This window comes from Mirounga leonina, unplaced genomic scaffold (genome assembly GCF_011800145.1).
Source record: "Mirounga leonina isolate KUSES-001 unplaced genomic scaffold, KU_Mleo_1.0 Mir_93, whole genome shotgun sequence".
In the NCBI taxonomy this organism is placed as follows: Eukaryota; Metazoa; Chordata; class Mammalia; order Carnivora; family Phocidae; genus Mirounga; species Mirounga leonina.
Genome location: NW_023270854.1, coordinates 46,214,733 through 46,241,351, shown reverse-complemented (window position 1 = coordinate 46,241,351; position 26,619 = coordinate 46,214,733). Strand labels below are relative to the sequence as shown.

At 39.4% G+C, this 26,619-nt stretch overlaps 1 protein-coding gene across 7 annotated transcripts in view; it reads right to left on the bottom strand.

Moving 5' to 3' along the window:
* The window catches only part of OSBPL1A (oxysterol binding protein like 1A), a 224,526-nt gene that overhangs the window by 96,347 nt on the left and 101,560 nt on the right, over positions 1-26,619 (bottom strand). Inside the window, exon 1 of one of the 7 annotated variants that reach the window (XM_034995763.1) lies at positions 22,166-22,796. The exons of 4 other annotated variants lie outside the window; for them this stretch is intronic. The gene's annotated coding sequence lies outside the window, so the exon portion shown is untranslated. Of the gene's footprint in view, positions 1-21,989; positions 22,071-22,161; positions 22,797-26,619 lie in introns of those variants that run through there. 2 more of the 7 variants (XM_034995767.1, XM_034995765.1) reach the window with 2 other exon arrangements.

The following is a 26,619-nucleotide window of genomic DNA, read 5'->3' as shown; positions in this document are numbered from 1 at the left end:
ATCAAGGCCCCCAAATACCATGCTCCCTCTACAAAATCTTATTTAAAATCCAATTTATCCTCTATCCATCTCAAATAAGCACCACTTCATTTCTGCTACTTTGGACATATGTTCTTACTTGTTCTTAAGAGGAGTGAAAGGGGTGGGAAGCAGAAGCAGGAGAAGAGGCTCTCACCACTATTCTAGTTCTTACCTTGTTTTTATCTCATTGACCTGACTGCACTTGTCCTTGTTTCAAGCATAACAGGATCTTCTGCACTGAAGATCCCTTCCTCTAAAATTACACATAAAATGGCAATTTCTTTCATCATGTACAGTGATGTATCTGAGAATAGGTATATACATCACAGAAACTAAAGAGCTCTTTATTGCTTTAGAGAAGCGTCTAAGAACATACTTAACTGCCATTGATACCTTTTAGCCATTTAGAAAGATCACTGGAACAATGTTATTCCAAATCCTCTACAATCTCGGTATTTCAGAAACACCACGGGACACCCTGGCATTTAAAAATTACTGCAGAAGCCCAACATATGTGTTTATAATTACAGTAGAACATTTCTAGAATACAGGTGACATTTTTCAAATTAAATATAAAATTCAAATATAAAATTTATACCCTCAGTCCTATAACTTTCCCATAACAAAAATTAACATATAACAAAGTGAACGTAAATGTCGAACTTATTAGGAATAATTTAAGGACTGAACCATCACACTCTTAATAATAAACATACACATGCTCCACATCTGCACCACTTTAGACTCATGCATATACAAGCCTTTCCACTAGTCTTCTCAAACCACAGCAACATGATCATCTTACATCTTATTCCATTTCATGCTGGCAGGTGGAAATTCACAATGAACACTTCCAAAGTGTTCTTCACACAGTGAGCAGATGCTGGCTAAAGAATCAAGAGTTTTAAAAACAGTTACATGCTAGTCCGTGCACATGCATTTTATCTACTCTCATTCTATAAAGTACCCTGCTATTTCCCCATGTTCCACAGAGGTTAAGTCGGGCAAAGACAATAATTAAATCTGGCAAAAACACACTACTAGGTGGGGAGCAGGTGATGACTATTCACAGAATATTGTGTCCAATTATCCAATTACAGGTTAGGTGAGATTCTGGTCTTGATCAATCTAGTAAAGCTCTTTCAACTGGCCACACTCCCATCAGCTAAATAGCATTAGCCTTACTCCTTGTTATTGGATGCATGGCTACAATAACACAGAATATATTAGCTTAACAGTGAAATACTAGACCTTGAATTTAAAACCTCTAATTTCATCTCTCAGGTAAGGAATTACATTGACAACTATTTTTGTGCCTACAGGACCAACACTAAACTGACTTCAAAACTTTTTAAGAGATATGTGCTTTAGATGACTCCCTGCTATGGCCACATAGCTGTTAAAGTGGGTCTGGTCCTTTATGGTTGGTAAGGGCTCTTCTGCTCCTAGAAGACCATCTAACTGTTTTGGTGTACGAGGATGGAGCTCTCATGTGAATGACCGTCAGAGCTCCTTCTAAATCCACAGCCAGGCTGAATCACACCCTCACCTCCAGGGTCCAGGAAAATTAAGGTTTGATCCCATGTCTGAGGCACAATCAAGTGTAATAATATATATCCTCACGACCAGAGTATATACTTACTTTTATAGATTTACAAAGCATCTTTACACACTTCCAAGTTTTCACGGATTCTAATGCCCTTCTATGCTATCCCATAACGGCCTTTACAAGTGCAATGCATTTCCTTCCTTATGTTCCTGAAGACCTTTTCTACAGTCCTTTTTACTACTAAAAAAAGACACTTCTTCAAAAACAACTATGCCTCCATGACCAAAGCAGATCTGTCTGATAGACTATGGAGATGGAGGCAGGATGTGCAAGGCAGTTGTAGTGGGGGAAGAAGGACTGTATAAAGCTTGCAGATGGCCTTAAGAACTCTGGCTTTGATTCTGAGGGGAAACTGGTGGAGGGCTCTGTACAGAGGAGTAAAGTCATCTGATTGACATCTGAATATGATCTCTATGGCTGACCTGTGGAGAACCAGGGGGAGGTCAAGAGTAGAATCAACAAGATCCTTTCAGAGGCTGCTGCAACCATCCAGGTAAGAGATGAGTAAGAACAATGAAGGTGTTCCTAAGTAGTGAGATTCTGAATTGTCTTTGTAGGAAGGCCTAAATGATTTGCTGACAGACTGCCTATTATGGGATAGTAAAAAAAAAAAAAAAAAATCAAGGATGATTTCACAGTTTTGGCCTAAGAACTAAAGATAGAGCCACCGTTACCTAAAACGGGAAAGACTGCAGAAGGAACAGGGACAATCAGGAACTCCGTTTCGTATATGTTAAATGTGAAATGCTATCAGACATCCAAGTGTAGGTGTCAAGCAGACAGGTATCAAATCAGGTGTTCAAGGAAGAGGTCCAGGCTGGAGATAGAACTCTGGGAGTCATTTGTAAATATATTACAAGCTGTAAGAGTAGAAAGAATCATTAAGGGAGAAAGTGAGGTGTAAATAGGAAGAAATCCAAAGACATACCATCTTCTGACTGGAGATGTGAAAGAACCAGCACAAGGAAACAAAGAGAGGAAGAGAGACAGAAGGAAAACCAGGAGTGTGTGGTGTCCTGTAAGCCACATGTTTCTATACTGATCAAAGATTCAAAAGAGAGGGGGCGATTAATGATGTGGAGAGAGAGAGGAGAGAATTGCTGGAATGATGTTCTGGAGTTTGTGAAAAAGGATGGGATCTAATCCACAAGTGTACAGTTGGCCCTTGTCAGGGCACAGAAAGTTCATCCTCAGTTGCAAGAGAAACGTAGATGTGCACAATTTAGATGGGTAGGTATGGGTAATAAAGTTTTCTCCTAACTGCTTTTGTCTCAACATGCCTATGCGAAATATAGAGAATAAGAAACAAAGAGGTCATCAATTTACAGATCCCAGCATGTGATGTAGTAAAAAGCCTCTAGTCTCTTAACATTATAGACAACATAAAAGAGTCTGTCCTGAGATTAAAAATGAGATCATTTCCAAGCCTTCCAAAGCCTCATTTGCACTAACCTGGTCAACCCGAAACAGGGCAGCTGTTCATTTTCCTGTTGCTTACAGTCAATGGTCACTGGCTCTTGGCACCATTAAAAAAAGGTCCTTTTCTTACTGGCATTGCCACCTTCCTCAACCTGGCTCAAGACAAGACAAAAGGAAATCCCACTGGGAATTACTTCTGTGCCTCTCTGCCCTTGAGAAAGAAGATGAGGGCCTGTATTTTGTTGTCGACTTACTGACATATTCTAAGTAAAATGACTTCAGTGGAGCTTGTTAAACTGCTAATAGTTTCTGCTAATAATCTGTTAAAGTCAATTACTTCCAAGTGTATTTTCAGACATTTAAATCAAGGAGGAATTTGGGGGTAACTGGCTATTCCTATGTGTAGGACAGAGACCAATAAATAGGCACTGAAGAAATATTTGATAAATAAATGGGAGGTTTTTATAAGCAAGGTGGTAACAATCCTTGGAAGAATATAAACTCAGAATATTTAATATTTATTTTTGTCAGACTGATTTAAAAATAATATCCCAGAGAAATAAAATCAATGAGACTAGTAATATATAATGTAATATAAATGTAGAACTATTTACCTTCCACCATATACTACCAACAGTAGATTCAATACAAATTTACTCCACTGCCTTGTTCAGTGGTTCTGGCATTTAAATAATTTGGTACAAGTAAGAGCTCATAAATAATTTTCTCTTCCAACTGCAAAGTTGAATCATTTGACGATGATTATAACACTTACATAAGGTACATCTAAAGTCTCCACAAGTATGTTTATTTTATATTCCAGAAGTAGCACTTATAGGATTATATTCCTAAAAGCACTATGCACATTTCAATGCATAATTTCCAACATATATTCTACTTTATAGTATAATGTATTAAAAGTTTCAAAAAGTTTTCATGTATCATGTGTACAAAAAATGCTAAATTGACACATGTAATGGCATATATTAAACACCTTAAACAACTTTCAGTGTAACGTAATAAATTGGTGTTGGCTAGATAAAAATGGTAAAGTTAGATTCTAAAGCAGCCTATTTAATAAAGATTCTGAAATTTTTTTAAGTATTTTTTTAATCATGTCTTTTTAACTCTCCATCAAAATATCTGTTGATAACTGAATTCCCTACTGTTCAGAATGGTTCCTGGAGCATACTTAAAAATAAGTACTGAAACAATATTTTTAAATGAATAAACATTAAGTTACATAGTAACAAGAGAAGTAGAGAGGGGCACTGAAGCAATGCAAAATAATTTTTTTGACTGAAGATGAAGATGTGTTCAGACATTCAAAATCTGAAAGAAGCCATCATCAGCAGGCCTACACTATGAAAAAAAACTTAAGTCCTTCAAGCAAAAGAAAAATGATACCAGATGGAAATATTCATCTATACAAAGGAACGAAGAACACCAGAAATGGTAAACATGTGGCTAAAAAGACTTTTTTCTTATTTAAAAAAATAATTGGGATAAGATCTCTTCAACTAGTATTTATACTTCAATGTTTACCAAGAAATAATTTAAGTCCAGGACCCTAAACAGAAATGTCCTAAAAATCTCATTATTTTAACTTCAGTATGAGTTTATTTAGGGGGAAAAAAAAAGAAAAAAGAAAAAGGACAATTTCATAAGCATTTGTATAAACTGGTTCTGTGTACACAGGGCTAATTTTATATCTACTACTGATAAAGTATATGCATAGCATTTTACAGTTTAAAAGGCACTTTTACATACTATTAGTTCATTAAATCCTAACAACCCTATGAGGAATATATGGGTGGGTGTGTACGGGTGTGGGTGTGTGTGTGTAAACTGAAGATTATATAAAGTTTAAGCTCCTTGCCATAGGTTATCAGAGGAATAAGAACTGAAACCAAGATCTTTTAACTTCAAATCCCATAAGCTTTCCAAACCATGGTGTGGCAATAACATCGCTGAAGAAATAAATGATCATAAGTCTTAGAAGCAGAGGGTTTCACTTTGGGGAGATGGGGTGGAGGGGGGGGAGTTGTCCAGGAAGGTAATGGTTACCGGTTTGGTGGACCAGGAAAATGGGGGTGGGGCATGCAAAGCAGACTGACCTGGACTACAGCAAAATATTCGTTAAAACCATCACTTGGACCCCTGTCAGGGATTACATCACTGTAAAACGGCAAATTCATAAAGCAGATTAGAAACTTGGCTGAATCCATGCCCTCCAGGAGACAGATTTCTCATTCCAAGAATGAGTAGATCTGTCCTGTTCAAAACCTGCCTTAGAGCCAAGGTTCTCCATCATGAAGAGTATATCTAGATCAGCTATAGGATCTGTTGGGTTTTCCTTTTTTTTTTTTAATTAGAAGGCCCAGTTTTAGCCCAGACCTACTGAATCAAGACTTCTAAGAAAGAACGAGGCTTTTGTACCATTACAGAAATTGCTAATTTCTCCTACTATCTGTGGGAGAATCCCAATTTGTTAGCTGGCTATATTGCCCTCCAGCTAAAAGATTATTTCTCAGTCTCTCTGGCAGCTAGGGCCATATGACTTAAGTTCTGTCCACGAAGAATGAAAGCATTGTGAGGAACTCACCAGATCACCTTAAAGGGAAGGGCAAACTCCTATTTTTGCCCTTTACTCCTTCCTGATGACCATAATTTGATATATGGAATAGCCTCTAACATGGGAAACTGCTATACCAGGCCCAGACTGCCCACATCCTATCTTCTTTAAGGTGGAAAAAGAATCTCTAACTTATTTAAGCTAATATTAGGTGGCTTGGAGTTTCTTGTTTGTTTAATGCTAATACTAACATTAATACATATAATTTTTTCTTTTTTTCCCCAAAGCACTACAGATCATTCTGATGTGCCTCCTGGATAAGAATTACTGACTTAGGAGAATTTCCATTTAGTTAAAAAATTTGGGGGCGCCTGGGTGGCTCAATTGGTTAAGCAACTGCCTTCGGCTTGGGTCATGATGCCAGGGTCCTGGGATCGAGCCCCATGCTGGGCTCCCTGCTCTGCGGGGGAGCCTGCTTCTCCCTCTCCTTCTGGCTGCCACTCCCCCTGCTTGTGCACTCTTTCTCTGTCAAATAAAATCTTTAAAAAAAATTTTACTAAACACCTACTACTCTTTCAAAGTAAGTGCTAGGGATACAAAGTAGAGTAAGAGATTGGTTAATCCAGGGAGAGATTATAGTCTGAGATTATAGTGTGAGAAAAAGACACTTCACATTCCTACCCAGCTCATATATTAAAAACACTAATCGAGCGTTACTTCTCAAAAGCTTTTCAGTGGCTCCTTATTGCCTTTGGTTAGTCTCCAAATGGGAGTGTGCGTACCCATGAAATATTAGAAAGTCTTTTCTATTTGTCAAAAAAATTAAGACAAATTATATATACAGATATGATATACATATATAGGATATATACAGACTGATGACTGTGCCCTCACATGGTCCACATGCCACATGGCCAAGGGTAAAGTGCAAGAGGTACAGTAACTTCAAGATATTGTGATATACTGCAGATTATGAGCTTGATTATGAAGATATACAGACTATATTAACCCCCCAAATATATCCATTATCATAAAGACCATTGCAAAGGAACTTCAGATTAAAGATAATACTAATGACACAGGGTGCCTGGGTGTCTCAGTCGGTTAGGTGTCCAACTCTTGACTTGGGATCAGGTCATGATCTCAGGGTCCTGGGACTGAGCCCTGTGTCACTCCACGCTCAGTGGGAGTCTGCTTGAGATTCTCTCTCTCCCTCTCCCTCTGCCCTTCCCTGCTAGCTCTTTCTCAAAAAAAAAAACAAAAACCAGTTAACCAGATATGTGTGGGATCATTTCTGGACTCTTAATCTGTTGCACTGATCTGTGTGTCTTTCTTTTACCAACACCATATTCTCTCAATTACTATAACTTTATAGAGAGTGTTGAAATCGGGTAGTCTAAATCCTGTAACTTTGTTCTCTTTCAAAATTGGTTTGGCTACTATAGGTCCTTTGCATTTCTATATAAATTTTAGAATCAGTTTGTCAATTTCTACCCAAAAAAATAAATAAAATGAAATAAAAAACCCTGCTGGAATTCTGCCTGGGATTACTTTGACTGTATAAATCAATTTGGGGAGACCAGACATCTTAACAGTGTTGAGTCTTCTGATACAAATAGGGATATCTGTTTATTTAGGACTCTAGTTTCTCTCAATATATCAAAAAGAGAACAAAAACAAAATCTCTTAATGGATGTACAGACCCAAATGTAAAGCTAAAATTAGAACACTTCTGGAAGAAAACACAGGAGAAAAATCTTAGCAACCATGAGCTTGGCAAAAATTTCTTAAATAGGTCACAAAAGCCATATATATATACATACACACACATATATATATACTCATATATATATATGAAACATCATCAATATCAAAAACTTTTGCTTTTTAAAAAGTAATGTTAAGAGAAAGGCAAGCAAGAGACTGGGAGATAATATTTGTAAACCACATATCCAATAAAGGACTTGTATCCAGACTATATAAGGAACTCCTGTAACTCAGCAATAGAATGACAACCCGATTTAAAAATGGGCAAACGACTTGAACAGACATTTCTCTAAACATACAAATGGCCAACAAGTATATGAAAAGATGCTCAGCACCTTCAGTCATTAGGGAATGCAAATCATTACAATAGTGAGATACCACTTTACACCCACTAGGATGAGTTAACTTTTTTTTTTTTAAAGGAAAATAACAGGGGCGCCTGGGTGGTGCAGTCAGTTGAGTGTGTGACTCTTGGTTTCGGCTCAGGTGGTGATCTCACTGTCATGAGATCCAGCCCCACATCAGGCTCTGCACTCAGTATGGAATCTGCTTGAGTTTCTCTCTCCCTCTCCCCCTCCCACTCATGCTCTCTAAAATAAATAAGTCTTTTAAAAAATTTAAAAAGGAAAATAACAAGTGTTGACAAGGATGTGGAAAAAATGAAGCCTTGTGCACTGCTGGTGGGGACATAAAATGGTGCACATTGCTGTGGAAAACCGTTTGAGGATTCCTCAAAAAGCTAAACCTAGACCTACCACATAACCCAGGAAATTTGTTCCTATGTATATTCCCAAAAGAACTGACATGTGTTCAAACAAATACCTGTACAAAAATGTTCAAAGCAGCACTATTCCCAACAGCCAAAAGCTGGAAACCCAAATGTCCATAAACAAATGAATAAATAAAATGTGTTCTATACATACAATGGAAAACTCTTCAGCTATAAAAAGGAACAAGGTACTGATGCATGCTACTATGCACATGAAGACTGAAAACAGTAAGTGAAAAGCCAGACATCAAAAGTTCACATATCATATGATTCATTTATGTGAAATGTTCCAAACAGGCTAATCCATCGGGACAAAATATAGATTAGTCATTTTCAGGGTATGGGGAGTGATGGCTTCCTGGGTAGAAGGTTCCCTTCTGAAGTGACGAAAATTGTTTTGCAAGTAGATAGAGGTAACAGTTGCACAACACTGTGACTTACTAAATGCCACTGTATTACACCCTCAAAATAGTTACGTTTATGTTTTGTGAATTCTACTTCAATTTTCTAAAAAAGTAAAACTAAAAAAAAAAAAAAGCCCCACATTCATTCATTTCCCATATGACCTGGCCATTCTACTTATTCCTAGGTATTTACCTAAATGAAATGAAATATTATGTCCACAAGAGACTTGTACACAAATACTAATAGCTTTATTTGAAACAGCCAAAATCTGGAAACAACCCGTACATCTGCCAACAGGTGAAAAAACTGTACACCATGAAATGGACAACTACTCAGCAATGAAAAGGAAAAAACTATTGATACATGCAACAACATGGATGAATCTCAGAATAATTATGCTGAGTTAAAGAAGCCAAACCTCCTACACCTCCAAAAAAGCACAAACTGTATGATTCCATTTATGTAAAATTCTAGAAAATGCCTACCGAACCCTAGTGATAGAAAGTTGATCAATAGTGCCAGTGTATTGGGGTAGGTAGGGAAGTGGGAGGTATCACAAAAGGCAAGAACAAACTTCTGGAAGTAATCGAAATATTCTTTATCTTGATTGTGGTGATGGTTTCACTACTGTAAACATACATCAAAACTAAGTTACACTTTAAATATGTGCAGTTTACTGTACATCAATTATACCTCAATAAAATTATAAAAACAATAATATTTGGCAAGAGTAAGGGCATAGTAAAAAGACCACTCATATATTGATAATGGGAGTTAGAATAATTCATTTTTTATGCAAACATGTTTTCAAAGAATGTCTGAAAAAGAAAAATATTCATTCTGATATTACTGAAAACAATAATAAGATATTAAACAGTAATGTATACTGTATTTGTGTGTTTGCAACTACAGATAAACTAAGACATACCAAAATCCTACCTGTGGTTTGCTGGGCTCTGGTTTTTATATTTCTCTCCATATTTAACAGAAAATAGCTTTCTGTATACTCCTATGTATCCTCCATATATCTCTCATACCTTTACAATCAGAAAAATACCTTTAAATATGTCTACTCAAGAATTGATGTTTGCACCAAATTTGCAAAAACTGGCATTGCATCAAACACAAAATGTTTGAAAGGTACTTTCCAACAGTGCAGAATGCATGGCCTTCTGAGGCATCTAGTATGAAAATCCCAACTGAGATTCTGTTAAGCACACTCCTGTCTCATTACGGTTGCAAAGCTTCTACCTAAAAACAGCTTACTCTTATATAATCACTCACCACAGATTTATATATTTTATGTATTCTCGAAATAAATTTCTTTTTCAAGATAGGCCACAAGAGGTATAAACAATCATTTTTAAAAGCAGAGAAGTTTAATCATAATCTAAACAAAGCTTATCTTTAAAAGTTATTCAAGTCGTCTGTAGTTCAGAGTTCTGTTGATGAAAATAACTACAAAAAGTTATATATAGAAGTAACACTTATCAAATCTATTTTAAGTGATTTTTTAAAATTTACAGTAAAATCTATTTTAAATGTATAGTTAATGAATTTTCACAAATATATACCCCATGTAATTAGCACCATTACAAAGATATAGAATATTTGTCATCCCACCCCCCACCCGTAATTCTCCTGTGCTCCATTACAGTTACTCTCCTGTTCTCCCCACCCCCAGCCTCAGCAACCACTGCTCTGATTTCTAGAACCACGCTTTAGGTTGGTCTGTTCTTGATTTCAAATACATGGAATCATGTACAATACACTCTTTTGTGTCTGGCTTCTTTCACTAAGTACAATGTTCTTCAGAAACACGTTGTTGCAAGTACAAGCAGCTCTCTTTCTGCTACTGCTGACCATTCCCCTATACAGCTATACCTTGAGGTCCAACTCTATTTTTTCTAATGCCTTCAGCTTGGTCTGGAAATACCTTTCTGTATATGTGGGACATTGTTAAGTCCCGAAAGACAATAACTTTTTACAGAATTTTGATGTTTTATTGTTTTACGAAGTGTTTTCATAGTTCTCAACTCAGGGCAAAAACACAAACAAAACACTAAAAATATGCTAGAATCACAATTCAGTGGGTTGTAACTCCATCTGAAGAAAACATTTTAAATACCTTAAAGCAGTGCTTTCCAAGTTTTCAAGTCCTGGTACAGAGAGAAAACAATCTTTGCAGGGCATATGGAAGAGACCAAGCACCTGGTTTGGGACGCTGGCCATTCTAAGTTGGAAAGATAATTGATCTTAAGCTCTCTACTTGGGTTAAGATTTAAAGAACAGATATTCTTATTTTAAAAACCTATTCTGGTTTTTACAGAACATAAAAATCTTATGAGCACACAAAATTGTATGTAAAATATTGATGAAGCAAACAAAATGATTTAAAAATCCCCAAAGTCCTAAAACAATGAATGTGGCTTATTTTCCCTTCAAAGGGAGCACTTAAAAATTTTTCTGTTTCCAGGGGTGCCTGGGTGTCTCAGCTGGTTAAGCATCTGCCTTCAGCTCAGGTCATGATCTCAGGGTCCTGGGATCAAGCCCTGTGTCCAGATCCCCACTCAGCAGGGAGTCTGCTTCTCCCTCTCCCTCTGCCCCTCTCCCCACCCCCGCTCGTGCTTGTACTCTAATAAATAAATAAAATCTTTAAAAAAAAATTTTTTTCCCCGGGGCGCCTTGGTGGCTCAGTCGCTTAAGCGTCTGCCTTTGGCTCAGGTCATGATCCCAGGGTCCTGGGATCGAGTGCCACATCAGGCTCCCTGCTCAGGAGGGAAGTCTGCCTCTCCCTCTCCATCTACCTCTCCCTGCTCGAGCTCTCTCTCCCTCTCCCTCTCTCTCTCAAATAAAATCTTTTAAAATTTTTTTCCTTTTTCAAATTTTTAAAAAATTGACCCATGATGGTGACCTGGTGCCCAGTGTTCTTTCCAAGCCCAGTATGATACAACTTCTAAGCAAAGGAGAGTCGTGCTTTCAGGCAACAAATATTCACCAACCACTTACACCATGCCAGACATTACAGGCTGCAGAAGATCAGCAATGAACAAAATAGACAAAAATCCCTGCATTCAGAGAACTTACAGTCTACTGGGGGGAAACAAACAAGTAAAAATGTTTAGTGTGTTAGATGGCAGAAAACACTGAAAGCAAAAATGAAGCTGGGAAGGGGAAAGAAAGTCCTGGGAGACAGGATGGCCAGAGAACTCAGTGATCAGGTGCCAACTGAGTTAAAGGCTGACAAAATTAAGGGAGAGAACCAGGCAAGGACCTGGGAGAAATGTGTTCCAGGAAGGGGAACAGTGAACGTTCTGAGCAGGAAGAGGCTCCCAAGTCTGTGGAACAGGAGAGGGCCGCTGTCCTCAGAACAAAGCAGGTTGGCAGGGGCGGGGGGCAGGGGCGGGGGGGAGGGGGTGAGTATTAAGCACAAGAGAGGCTGAGAGGTAGGGAAGCATGGCCGTTCCCACGGGGCTCTGCAGGCTACCACAGTAATGGAGACTTTCCCTCCAGCAGGATGGAAAGCCAACTGAGAAATGCCACGCTCTGCACTCAAACTTCATGTGGAATATTAGCTTTGTTTCTGGATGACACAGTTTTAGAAAAAAAAAAACAGAGATCGTTGAAGAACAAGAAAAGGAAGGATCTGGAAGGCCTGACAGTTGAAGGAACTTGGAGATGCTTGGCCTGGGAGAAAAGAAGAACTTACTGCTTGTTCCAAATAGCGGAGGTATTGTCACAGGAGACGGAACATACATGTTTGTGGTGTCGCAGAGAACAGGCATGAATTAAAAGAAAAATGGAAAAAGCTTCACCTTAATGTAAGGTTTAACCTTCTAGTATTCTTAGCTTTCCTGCAGTGGGATAGGTGGTCCTAAGAGAAAATTCATGTATAATAGTAGTATTTCAGCAGGAAGAGCAGGAGCTAACATCCAGGTGTGTTTACTGTATGTCAAAATCATGATAAATACTTGGCATATTATCTCAAATAATCCTCCCACAATCCTGTGAGGTAGGTCTTATTAACAATGAGGAAACTCAAGACTGAGATGACATGATCTGCCTGGGATCCCGTAACTATTAAGTGACAGAGCTAGTATTCAAACCCGGGTCTGTGGGACTCAGGCTCCAAGCTCCTAAGGAATGGAGTACACTGCCTGTCTCCCCATTGCTGACAGTGTTCACAAGCAGGTAAAATGACCGGCTAGCTGGGCAGGAAGCTGAAGAGAGGATTCGTGCAAATGGAGGAAAATTCGATGACCCCCTAAGATCCTTTTGATAATTTTGTCGTTACATTTTCCCCAATTTTCTATCTTATTTTTTAAAATTTTCCCTTGACTTTCAGGTTTATAGAAATTTTGTCCTCCTAAACATGGCTAAAGATCAAATAATTTCCCTATGGAATATGTTAAATTCCCTGTTCAAATAATGCTCAGGTTAATCATTTTCTGGTTTTGATATTTTACTTTTTAGTTCCCATGGACAAGTGAAGGTAGGCTTGACTTTTCTTAAGTATATCAATTCCCTTGTTTTATAATTTTTATCTGTGGTGATTCAAATATATCTTAACTTTCATTTTCCTACGCTGACTCTATAGACAAAATTCTTCTCTATTAAGGAATGATCTTTCAAAATATAACAGCAAGGCAACATTTGCTATCTAAAGTACAGAAAAATAATAAAGGTAGAATATGGATATTTAGACCAAAGCCAAGTCTTAAATCCACAGAAACCAAGGATCACCCTTGCTTTGTGCAGCTGCTTTTTCACTAACCAGAGGGAAAAAAAGAGGGGAAACCAGGGAGACTTAGGGGTGTGTGCCCTCCACCACACTTCAACAGGGCAACTTTTGAATGGTTTGAAAAATAAAGGAAAATCATGGCTCTGCAGGGCAATTATGGGATCAAATAGTGATTAACTCTACTTATTAAAAAAAATTTTTTTTTTAAAGAAAAAAAAATTTTTTTTTTTTTAAAGATTTTATTTATTTATTTGACAGAGAGAGAGAGCACAAGCAGGGTGAGTGGCAGGCAGAGGCAGAGGGAGAAGCAGGCTCCCCGCAGAGCAGGGGGAGCCCGACGCGGAACTCGATCCCAGGACCCTGGGATCATGACCTGAGCTGAAGGCAGTCGCTTAACCGACTGAGCCACCCAGGCGCCCAAAAAATTTTTTCCACACTTCACACTCGTTAGGATGGCTACTATATCGAAACAATGGCAAGAGAAAACAACAAGTGCTGGGTAGGATGTAGAACAATTAATACCATTATGCACTCTTGGCAGAAATGTAAAATGGTATAGCCCTTATGAAAAACAGTATGGCAAGTCCTCAAAAAATGAAAAAGACAACTATCATATGATCCAGAAATTCCACTTCTGAGTCCATAATCACAGGAACTGAAAGTAGAGACACAGAAAGGAATCCGTACACTCCTGTTGACAGCTGCACTCTTCACAGCAGATCAAAGGTGGAATCAAAACAAGTGAGACACCAATGGATGAACGGGGAAGGAAAATGTGTATATACACAAAATGGAGTATCATTCAGCCTTAAAGAGGAAGGAAATTAGTACACCTGCTACACAAGATGGATGAACCTTGAAGGTTTTATGGTAAGTGAGATGAACACCAGGCACAAAAGGACAGATACTGAGTAATTCCATCTGTAGGAGGTTCCTAAAGTAGTCGAATTCATGGAGACAACAAGTAGAATGGCGGTTGCCAAGGGCTGGGGGAAGACAGGAATGAGGAATTATTGTTTAATGGGTATAGGAGTTTCAGTTTAGATGAAACTAAGAGCTGAAACTATGAAATGAAAAGAGTTCTGGAGACGGATGGTGATGATGGTTGCACAACACCATAAAGGTACCTAATGCTACTGAACTATGCGTTTATAAACAGCAATGATAAATTGTATGCTCTCTGTATTTTACCACAAATAAAAATAAGAAGGAGAACCTTTTTTTCCAATTGGCCTAAAATACATAGTGAGTTTGATTTGCATTCGTGTGAAAAAAAGGGTCCAACTGTAACATTTGCCATATATTTTAACTTGGATCCTTGAAGTTAACTATTACAAAGTCAATATCAAAATGCATACATCTCAACATAAAGTAAAACCACAGTATAAAGTACAAGTCTATTTCTAACATTGTAACAACTATTTACTTAGTATTTACTACTTGCAGAAAAATCCTAAAATATAATCATCATACACTGAATGGACTCTGGGGCACAACCACATTTAGGTAATTCACAAGAGAATGCTGTAATCCAGTGACTGTCAACTAGGGAGGCTACGAAAATACACAATTACTGATAGGGCAGTAGGGTAGAACCTACAAGTGATGGAGCCTACACAGATACTGTGGACGAGCCACCAATCTGGCTCTGAATTCTCTCAAGGCCAAAACAGAAAGAGAAATACAATTATGCCCTTTTAATTGTCCACAAGGAAAAAAAATATATATCAGTTCTTTTTTTTTTTTTTTTTTTTAAGATTTTATTTATTTATTCATGAGAGAGAGAGAGAGAGACAGAGGCAGAGGGAGAAGCAGGCTCCCCGCGGAGCAGGGAGCCCGATGCGGGACTCAATCCCAGGACCCTGGGATCATGACCTGAGCCGAAGGCAGACGCCCAACTGACTGAGCCACCCAGGCGTCCCTATATCAGTTCTTTAGGGAAAACAAACTCCCTCTTTGCTCTTAGCTCTAATTTCTTTTTTCAGGGTAATGTATAGGGGATTAAGAGTATTCAAGGGCAAAATAATCAATAATTTCATTAAAGCTAATTTTCATTTTGAGATGCCCCTCAGTAGAAATTGAGGGTATAATTCCAATTTACAACCCAGCAAGGGCTATTTTTCAGAAAATCAAGAAAATATAGCCCAGGCTGCAGCATTCTGATAGTGTAATTTTAGGATAAAATACAGATTATCCAGAGGAATGGATGAATTCAGTATCTTCTCCTCCAGGGGTGCCTGGGTGGCTCAGTTGTTAAGCGTCTACCTTTAGGCTCAGGTCATGATCCCAGGGTCCTGGGATCGAGCCCCGCATCAGGCTCTCTGCTAGGTGGGAAGCCTGCTTCTCCGTCTCCCACTTCCCCTGCTTGTGTTTCCTCTCTCGCTGTCTCTCTGTCAAATAAATAAAATCTTTAAAAAAAAAAAAAAAAGTGAGCTCCATCAAGTAAAATTTTCACAAAAAGACAGCATTTCCTGCTGAGAGCCTGGAATACAGGTATTCTGTGCAAAATCTGAAGACACTGCAATATTCTTGGCCATTTACTTATTTCTAAAGCTGGTAACCTTTTGTCAAATTGACATATTAGCTAGTAGATGGCCACATCAGCTTTGAAACAAGGTGGACTATCTTCTCTAATGCATAAATTTTCCTAATTCAGGCTGTGTGTGATACAGTGGGGTTGTTCTTCATCACTAGATTGGAGGAAGAATACTGGATTTAGCTCTAAGGGTAGCTCCCACTTAGCTACATAAACTTGGGGAATTAGCTGCCCCTCTCTCCAGGCCTTACTTTCCTCATCTGTAATACAAAGTTGAACAGATCAATTATATCACCACTTCAAACTGCATTTTATAAAGGTGCCTTAGTGAATAAGGAGGTGCTTTTACTTATATCTGTCTTATGTATAACATACATCTTATGTATCTACCCTAGGCCCCAGTGAAATCTTTGCTAGATGCTTTACAATCTAAGATCGATTCTAGGACTCTGGGATTTTAAACAACTAATCCATAACAAAAACTACAATAACAAAAATAAATGAGGAAAATATTCAAAACTAAATAATTTCTACTCCAAGTAAGACATTTTACTACGGAGAGTTCACAAACTTAATTTTTAATTAACAACAAAATCTCCTTTGTAGAAATATTATTGTAGGTGAAGGGTGATTTCTCACATAAGCTCAAAAAGGCAGCATCCTTTGTATCTGCTATATCCCATACAGCAAATAATAACTAAGTAAGGACGCCACTACAGGATAGTATCCAGCCACCAGGTAACAACGTGTCCATGTCTCTAGTTCCCACCTACCAGAGGACAGGCACCTCCCCTGAATCTCAACCACTGAGCACAACTGTATGCTTCCTCTCATTCCTAGGACACCTACTGCTTCCCATCAGGGTTTCTTTGATCCAGCCCCCATGCCACAAACCACTTTCACTCCACTTCTCTGCCCCTGAATTGAGCATAAAATCCTTTCAAGATATTTTTCTGAAAACAAAGCCTGGGAAGACTGTCTCTTATCCTTATTCAAGTCTCACAGCAACTCCTGAAGTAGAGGGAAGGGGTCTGTATTAATAATTCTGTGTTACAGAGGAGGAATACGAGACCTTAGAATAAGCCACCCAGAGTCATACAGCAAGAAGAGGGTCAGTAATACTGGCTCCTGCGTCTCAGGAGTCCAAATAAGAGCAGGTCCATATTCTACCATCTGTGCTTTCTTCTAGGCCTTGCCCATAGTGCCCTGACTTCATCGTCATCAACTGGATAGATTGCATGAGGACTAACAAAGATCATGTGGTAAATAAGAGTGAACCTTGGAGCATCTAAAGAAAATCAGATACAGGTTATCTGCTTTTTCCTCTTTGGTGATGGAGCCAAGGCTGTGAGGAGGAGGAAAGAGCAAGATGGAATACATTGAACTGATCTCAGAAAAATCCTCCAAGTATGGGGGGCAGTGGGTGGAAAATTGGAAAAACAGTTGAAAAAAGGGAGAAGGCAAGGAAATGATGACCATTCTTCCACCATGCAGACTGTCAAGAGGCAGAAAAGAAGTTGTGAGGGTGAAGGTGAGAAGCAAGTCGGGAAGGAAATAGAAATGCCGACCAATGAAAACAAGAAGAGTCAGGAAAGAGAAAAATAAAATTGAAAGTAGTTAAAACCTTGGCAAAAGTTTTACATGTTTTAAGTATTAGAAGGGCAGTACTCTACATATGTTAGCAGTCCTCAGTCTGGAAAGCTGAAGTCTAAAAATCAAGTAATGGATAAAGCTGGCAGGAATATATTCCCTAAATTACAAAATACTAGAACTATGAAACATACAACCTGAAATCTGGAAGACTAAAAATTTTGAACAAAATATCTACTTCCAAGAGACAGAGGATAATAAATGTATAGATACTAGGGAAAATAAACTCAAAGTGATAGAGGTAACCATAATAATCAGTTTAAAAGAAAAAGATGCAACAACATAGCTAAAGAGAGTTCTTTGAAAATTAATCAAACAAAGCCTTAATGAGACTGATTTTGAGAAATTTATTGGAAATATCCAAATAAATATTAGGAAAAAAATGGAAAACATTAGGAAAAAATATTTAATTACAGATCCAAAATAAGTTAAAGAGACAATAAAAAACAACCTTGTAACAATACATTTTGAAACTTAAATGGAAAGGATAAATCCCTGGAACTAGATAACTTGTCATAATTGACCCAAAAAGAAATAGAAAGCTAAAATAGTCCTATAACCATAAATACGTCTACTTAATAGTTTAAAAAAAAATCTAAGATAATTTTATATAAGCTCTTCCAGGGAACAGCAAAAGAGAGAATACTCCCAAACTCATCTTATGAAGCCTGTATAACCTGGATAGTAAACCATGATGAGGACAGAACAAAAAAAGAAATTACAAGCCATTCTCACTCATAAATGGATGCTAAAATCCAAACGAAACCAAATCGAGGAGAATGCTAAAGATAATACGTAACGACCAAATTAGGTTTATCCCAGGTACACAAAGATGACTTGTCATTAGAAAAAGTCTAAAAATATAATTTAAAAAAATATATAATTTGCCACCTTAAGAAAAACCTTATGATACTCTTATTAAATGCAGAACGAATTTGATAAAATCCATTCCATGACTAAAAAACAACTCAACAATGTAAGAATGAAAAAGAACTTCATTAATCCGATAAATGATATTTACTAAATATCACTCTTAATAGTGAGTCGTTGGAAGTTAGAAGTGTGCCTTTTTTCAAAACCAAGGATGGATTCCCACCATCTCAGCTTCTATTCAGCGTTGTCCTGAAGGCCCTGGCCAGTACATTAGGAACATGAAAAATAAATGAGATGTAAGAATTGAAAGAAAGGAGCAAAACTGTAATTATTCATAGATTATGAATGTCTATAGAAACCACATCAGTCTATCTTAATTATTTCTACTTTCTTGCTTCCCATTTACTCTGCTACTCATTGCCATCTAGCTCTGTCCTATGTCATGCTTCCAGAACTTCCTTCATACAAGACCAATACTGAACACATTTCAGTTGTTACCTCAACTTCTTGACCCGATGGTCCCCATTGGCCTCCACTGTTCTGGATTTTTCCTGCCTCTCTGGCTGCTTCTTCTCAGTGCTGTCCACTGGCTTCCTTTTCTCCCACTTGTCTTTTAATATCAGTATTCAATCCTTTGATTTCAAACTTTTTCAAGCTATAGGCCTCCTAGGTGATATTCTTTACTCAAGCCCCATGTTTATTCAGGTGACTTTCAATACTAATAATTTATAAATTTTTGTTGGATGAATAAGGAGACCCTTACTTGGATGTCATCATGTCCAAAGGTGAACTCATCCTCCCCCTACTCCCTTTACTCCCTCCTTTAGTCACCTTCCATCCACTGATTTATATACCATAAGTCTGGGGGTCATCTAGGACTCCATTTTCTCCTTCATTCCTCATACTCAACTATTATCAGCTCCTAGAAGGTTATCTTTAAAGTCTCTCTCTGCTCTTTATCTTCCTTTCCTTTTTGTTAGCCAACAACTTGGTTCAGACTCTGATTATCCCTCTCTTGAATTCCTGCACCTGGTCACCCTATTTTGAGGCCTTCCTTTAATCCTTCTCATAAGGAGCAAATTTGATTAAATCTCTCCCCTGATTAAAATCTTTCAATGATTCTAACAGCCCAAGATAATATTCAAACCCTTTAGGCATATTTGATAAAACCTTTCAAGAAAACCCTTCTTCTATTCATCTAGCCTTGACCAGTTAGCAAGGTAAACACTCTGTAAATACTTACTGAATTAAGGAAAAAATTTTATGTAAAATAACAGATATCAAATTAATGGTGGACCATTATAAAAATGTATAGGGATTGGGGCGCCTGGGTGGCTCAGTTGTTAAGCGCCTGCCTTCGGCTCAGGTCATGATCCCAGGGTCCTGGGATAGAGCCCCACATCGGGCTCTCTGCTCGGCGGGAAGTCTGCTTCTCCCTCTCCCACTCCCCCTGCTTGTGTTCCCTCTCGCTGTCTCTCTGTCAAATAAATAAATATTAAAAAAAAAAAAAATGTATAGGGGTTATATCCTTACCACTCTTACATTAAAATGAGAGGATAATTATATCTGCTATACCTCATTCAAAATTCATCAGACAGAATATAAATCAGGCACTGCACTCTCTAGTAGGAATACAAGACAAAAACAATTGCAGGCAGGTTACAGACTTCATACCACTGTTGATACAAAAACTTAGGAAAAGATCCTGGGTCATACCAAGCATGACAAGGCTAACAGCACACATACACATTCTCTCTCTCTCTCTCTCTCTCATACTGCTGAAATAATTACAACCTTATGTATTTTTGTTCAAATACTTCACAAATTATCAAAATGAAAACCTGCTTCATGCTACATAAACTTCCTATTAAATAAATTTAAAAACATTAAAAACATTTAACTTATGTCCTGCCTGCTTCCAAAATTAATTCGCAGTATATTTCCTGACTATACATACAAACTAAAAGTTTAGGAATAATGTAGAATAATGTGGACCAAGTAAAAAAAATCTAAATTTCTAATTTTTAAAGGAATTAAAAATTCTTATAATCCTCACAGAGCTTATAAACACAATATATTTGAATGTCAAGATACTAATAAATTTAGGGCGCCTGGGTGGCTCAGTTGGTTAAGCAACTGCCTTCAGCTCAGGCCGTGATCCTGGAGTCCCAGGATCGAGTCCCACATTGGGCTCCCTGCTCAGTGGGGAGTCTGCTTCTCCCTCTGACCCTCTCCCCTCTCATGCTCTCTCTCTCTCAAATAAATAAATAAAATCTTTAAAAAAAAAAAAAGATACTAATAAATTTATAAAAGCTTTTTAAAGAATATAGATGGCAAATGTTATAAATTGTACACAAAGCTTAGAGCATGCTATTGCATAATTATTTTATTCATTATTTTACATACGGTATTCTAAACGTGCTTGACTTTATTTATATACTACCCTGGTAGTACACGCATGTGCTTTTAATATGGAAAATCTAATGAACTTTTAAATTTTCCCTCATTCTGCAAGGTGCACAACTGAGGGTACAGAAATTATGTGGGTCACTTTCACCCTCAATGAAATTCCCTAAAATTAACCTTTAAAAATGTTCTAAAGAGGGGAGACTAGAGTCCTGCAATCATATTCCCAGTGACACAAATTCCTTTAAGATCCCAGTCTAGTAAAAGCAGTACTGGGACAAAGGGTGATATAGCTCTCTGGCCATCATGTTCAGATTAAAGGTCTTAAAAAAAAAAAAAAGATTAAATATCTAAATCAAAACCCAGCTAACGTACCAAAGTCATCAGCTTCACGGCTGAAATCAAAAATTATCTGGACCAGAGATTAACTTCAGTGTGCCCTCAAACTGAAAAGAAAATTTACACTTAATACCCATATTCTAGCCTACACATTCCTCCACCAACACGCATTTCAAGCATTTTTCTCTTTTGAAAAAGATTCCTGCTAAGTTACTCTACTTCTTTAAAACAAAATGCCTTCATTCCGTCTTTGAACCTAATTCAAGTTAAGAAACTTTTAATAGCTTTAGTAACTATCAGAAGCTGTACTAAGCTCCTCCCTGGTATCTTTCCTTTCCTACTACCCTCCCTCCAAATCCAGAAAAAGCCAGCACGACAAAAAACACAAAACAACTAGCCACATGCTCTGAATGCTGGGGAACGTGATTCTCCACTGGTTTAGGCTACAAAGAAAGGCTATGAGTAATCAAAAATCCTTAATCAAAACAAAGTTAAAAGCTACCTCCCTCCCCACTCCCCAGCCCCAGTATAATTTCCCTCTCTTTAATCCACTCGTGCGTTTCCCTGGAATTTTAGCAGCCTCCTAACGGATGGTAAGTTCATCTCAATGTCAGCCAGGGCAGAGACATGCAAAAAATCACTAACTTGGAAGGTTATTTAGGACAATAATGTCTTTCACTGCCTTACTCCTCCCACTCCGGCCCCACTTGACCTACTACCAATATTTAGCTGGAAAAAAAAAAAAAAATCTGTCCAGTCTTTCCCCCCAAGTGGCTCTTCCTGTGGGAACCCGACTCCAAGTACGGAGCCGGCAGGAAGACCCTGGCCAGGCTGGGAGAGAGCAGGGTCTCCCGGCTTCACGCACCCCTCCCCACTCACCCGCAGCTGCACTCCGCTCCGCACAAACACGTCCAACTATTCTTGGATCTACTCACATCCCTAGATCTGGTCTGGCCGCTCTCCCCGCTTCCACCCCCCCGCCCCGGGTGTCCTCTGCCGTCCCTCCCGAGGCTGACCTCGCAAAGCCCCCAGTGGGCGCACACACACTCACCCACCTGGGCCGGATCTGGGGCTCCCCGCCGGCGCGCTCCGCCCTGCGCTCCTCAGCCAGCTCCAGCACAAATGCGCTCGGCCTGTTCCTCCGCCTCCCCTCCAGCCCAGCCCGGAGGCGCGACCCAGGGCGGCACCGCAAGGTCTCCCTAAGTCACCTTTCCTCCGCCCGCCCCCGGCTTCAGCGAGGTCAAGGAGAGGCCCGGCCCGCCCGCCCACGGCCCAGGACTCCCTCGCCGGCCCTCGGGCCACCAGAGGTCCGTGCAGCGCCTCTCGGCCGCAGAGCCAGCGCCACCCTCCTCCAGGGCTCGCCCGGGAGAGTGCGAGCAGCGCGGCGAATGGCCTGCAGCAGGCGGCTCCGCGCGGCCGCTGTCGTCGTCCAGTCCCTCCTCCCCCGGGCCCCCTCCCGCGGGGCCCGCTCCTCGGAGGCGCAGGTGGGGACCTGCCCGCGACCACGACAGCCTGCACGCAGCCCCTCCAAAGAAGCGAGTGGACTGCTGGCCCGCAATTCTCGGGAAGGAAGTAAGGAAACTGCTGCTACTCGTGCTCTGCGTGCATCCCACGGAGGCTCCTGCGAGGTCCTAGAGCGGGCTGTGTGCTCAAGCCCTCTCCTGGCGACGCCTGCCCTGACAACTTCTAAATGGCCAGCCCACCCCCAGGGAAAAGCAGAGGAATCCTCTTTGCACTCTTGCGCCTCAAAGGTAACTGACCCTTACTCAGGCTTACACTAAAGAGTGGAGGTTTCCAATTCCACAACAAAGACTGAACTAGACTTCATGTATTTATTTTTTATGCTCTTTCTAAGCTACCATTTGAGCAATGAAGAAAACAATGGTATTAATCCTACTACTGTGAAACCTACTTATATGGAATAGATGGTTTCTTATTCCAGCCAGGCTTGAAGGGTACAGGAAGATTCAAAGGATAGCAAAACCCACCTCCTAAATACTACACTTAAGTGGGATGTTCAGGCTATTGAGATTTCTAGTTAACTATGAGGTTCTGGTGGGAGTGGAGTACACATAACTTTTTGTTCCAACAGTTTTAAACAGTATAAACCTGTCCTCAAACTTTAGGGAGCAGAGTAATACTGAACCAAACTGAGTATTTCTTTGACAAGATCCTAGGGTACTTTAAGTTCACTATTCAACGGCGGTGGCTCTCACTGAGCTACAGATTAAAACATGTAGAAGAGGATACAACAGTGCACTAGAAAATTTGGAATTAATGTCAGTGAGGTTTCATGGTGTCTTTGAAAAGTCAGTTTGCTCCCCCCCATTCTAAACTGAAAACTAAGTGGTATTGTGAAAAGTCACATTTGGCACTAAAAGCAGCCGCTACAGAATCTTCCCCCTGGGTTCTAAAAATTAGAGAATGAATTCAGTTTACAAAAGTACTAGGCAGCAAAAACAACAAAATGTTTTAGAAGGCAATTTACAGAGCACCTAAACTGTGCCAGGCACTGTATCAAGGAACTTCACATAAAATAACTCATCTGTATTCTCCTCAGATTTGGAAATGGAATTGCCAAACATATGTTAATTTGCTCAAGGTCAAGACAGCAGAAAGTAGATTCCGATTGGTCTGATCTTTGTATTCTTTCCTTTGTACATTCATTATGCATTCAGTTAGATATTAACTGTCTACTCCAGGTCAAGTACTATACTAGACACAGATCCTACAGAAATAACTATGATACAGTTGCTTACTTAAGGGGCTCTTCAGTAAATATATCATCAGACAAGTAAATATATGATGATACAATGTGGTAAGTGCTACAGTGGCAAAGAGTCCTAGAACAGGAGGGATTTCTAAACCAGTTCTGAAGGGTGGAACCTGGGATGAGGAAATGGTGGCAGTCATCTGACAGAGCAATCCTGAGAGCCCTATCCTCATAGAGTGGCAGTGGGGGATCTGAGTGTTGGGTGGGAGGAGAGGGAGGACAGGGAGACAGACAGCTGAGAGACAGGAAGGAAAAATGACAGAACTTGATAAGCGTGGGGGAATAAGGAAGAAGGATGAACTGAGGACAGCTCCCATGATCTTGGCTTGGGTTCCTGGATAGGCAGTAATTCTGTCTCTGAGCTGAATGGGTAATTCAGCGTTAGACACACTGGTTTTGAAATGCCTCTGATACAATCATATCTAAATATTTAAAAGGCAGCTGGATATACTGGTTTATAGCTCAGGAGAGATCTAAGGTGGAGATATCAGAGTCATCATGGATTTCTGTTTGAAGGAGTGGCTAAGATCATCCAAGGAGAATGCTGAGTGAGAAGGCCACCCATAGAAACCAGGGACACTAACACTCAAGGCACAGGCAGAAGAAAAGATCCTTCAGAATAAAACTGAGGAGGAGCTGCTCTAAAGGAAAGAGAAGCCAGAAGAGGTAGGCACCATGGAAATCACTGAGAAGAACTCCAAAAAGCAAGTAGTCATCAAATGCCAGATCCATCACAGGACAAGCAAGGTAATTTAAGGGTATCCTCTGATTTAGCAGTAAGGAGATTATTGGCAAGAATGGTTTCAGTGGGCTAGTTGAGGAATAAAGTAGAAACAGAAATTATCACATTTTCCAAAATAGAATTGGAAAGGAACGTAGGGAGACAGAAGCTGTAAGGGAGTAGAGGATTCAAAAGAAGAGAGGAGCTGTTTTTGAAGCAGAATGGAAGGAGACAGATGCCAACGAAAGGAAAGAAAAAAGAGACTGGGGGTTGGGAGTGGCAGGGAACTGGCAGCAAATACAGTCACCGTCGGGGTGCCTGGGTGGCTCAGTCGTTAAGCATCTGCCTTGAGCTCAGGTCACGATCCCAGGGTCCTGGGATTGAGCCCCGTATCGGGCTCCCTACTCAACGGGAAGCTTGCTTTCCCCTCTCCCACTCCCCCTGCTTGTGTTCCCTCTCTCTGTCAAATAAATAAATAAGATCTTTAAAAAAAAAAAAAAATACAGTCACTGCCTCCATGTTTAACAAAGAATTTTGCTCAGAGCAGAGGGAGAGGAGGAGACTGAAGAGATGACAGAGAGGTAAAGGCCCAAAAGGTATAAACATGAAGAAATGAAAGAGAATAGGAACACAAAATGACTAAAGGCCTTTGAACAGCCCAGGAAACTAATGAATATTAGAGACCTCGACTTTATAGAGCTGGAAGCTCACAAGAGGGCATGGTTTCTCTCCAAAGATATCAGCATCTGGTCCAAAGTTGCAATACCTTTTCCTTGGTCCAATTTAAGGTCCAGATCTCTCCATTATACCACAAACTTAGCATCACTATCATCCCAATCATACTTTTGGGTTACAGCTCTTTAGTAGTCAGGAAATTTAACATAGAAGCATAAAATATTTTATGAGTGAGCTTACACGAATTTTAATAAGCAAGTTCCTACTTCAGAAAAACTGGTTTGATTAATATCAAAGGGAGCTCGATGATACACAGAACAAGAAGGGGACCAATGATGGCACTGTGTGACATTTTAGCCACTTCTGATACCACTCTCTGGTGAGGAAAACTACAGAAACAAAAATAATTCATAAAGCCAATTTCTAGCCTTTTGAAATTTTTTTTTCTTTTTTTTTTTAAGTAGGCTCCACACCCAATGTGAGGCTTGAACTCATGGCCCTGAGATTAAGAGTCCTGTGCTCTACTGACTGAGCCAGCCAGGCACCCCACTAGCCTTTTGAATAGAACTCTCAAACAAGGTTAAAGACAAATTATGGCATTCACATTCTCTCATGTCTCCCTATATTACCCTAAAAACACCTAATAAGTTTCCCTTTAGTAAATCAATCACAAGCTTTACAGCTTGCTTTATATACTGCAGTTTTTTTTTAACAACATAGTGTTATTTACAAGTAAAATATGCCTACATAATGCACACCATTTATAGAGATCTATGGAAACCTTAAATATCTGGGTCTTATCAGAGCATCCCCAAATAAGCAAAGAATACTCACATACCACAGAAATAGAAAGCCCCAAATCCAGGCACTAAGGCTTGTGCTCTTTATAAACCCCTAAGTTTCTCATACAGAGCCAGCTTGCTCTTACTGGGGACATAATTTGACCAAGTTTGGTTATCTGGTTTTCTTTTTCATAAGCAACATTAGAAAGAGTAAACAGAAGGGATCAGTATTAACACTGCTACAGACAGGCACACAGCCGAGCTAAAAATCAAGAGAAAAAAATTTTAAACCCCATAAAGTGCAAAAGTGAATTCAAGGGCATTAGCAGGACTGGGCCATTTAGTCAAATTACAGAGTTCTTTTTTTTTTTCTTTTTTTTTTTTTTTTTAAAGATTTTATTTATTTATTTGAGACAGAGAGAATGAGAGAGAGAGAGCACATGAGAGGGGGAGGGTCAGAGGGAGAAGCAGGCTCCCTGCCGAGCAGAGAGCCCGATGCGGGACTCGATCCCGGGACTCGATCCCGGGACTCCAGGATCATGACCTGAGCCGAAGGCA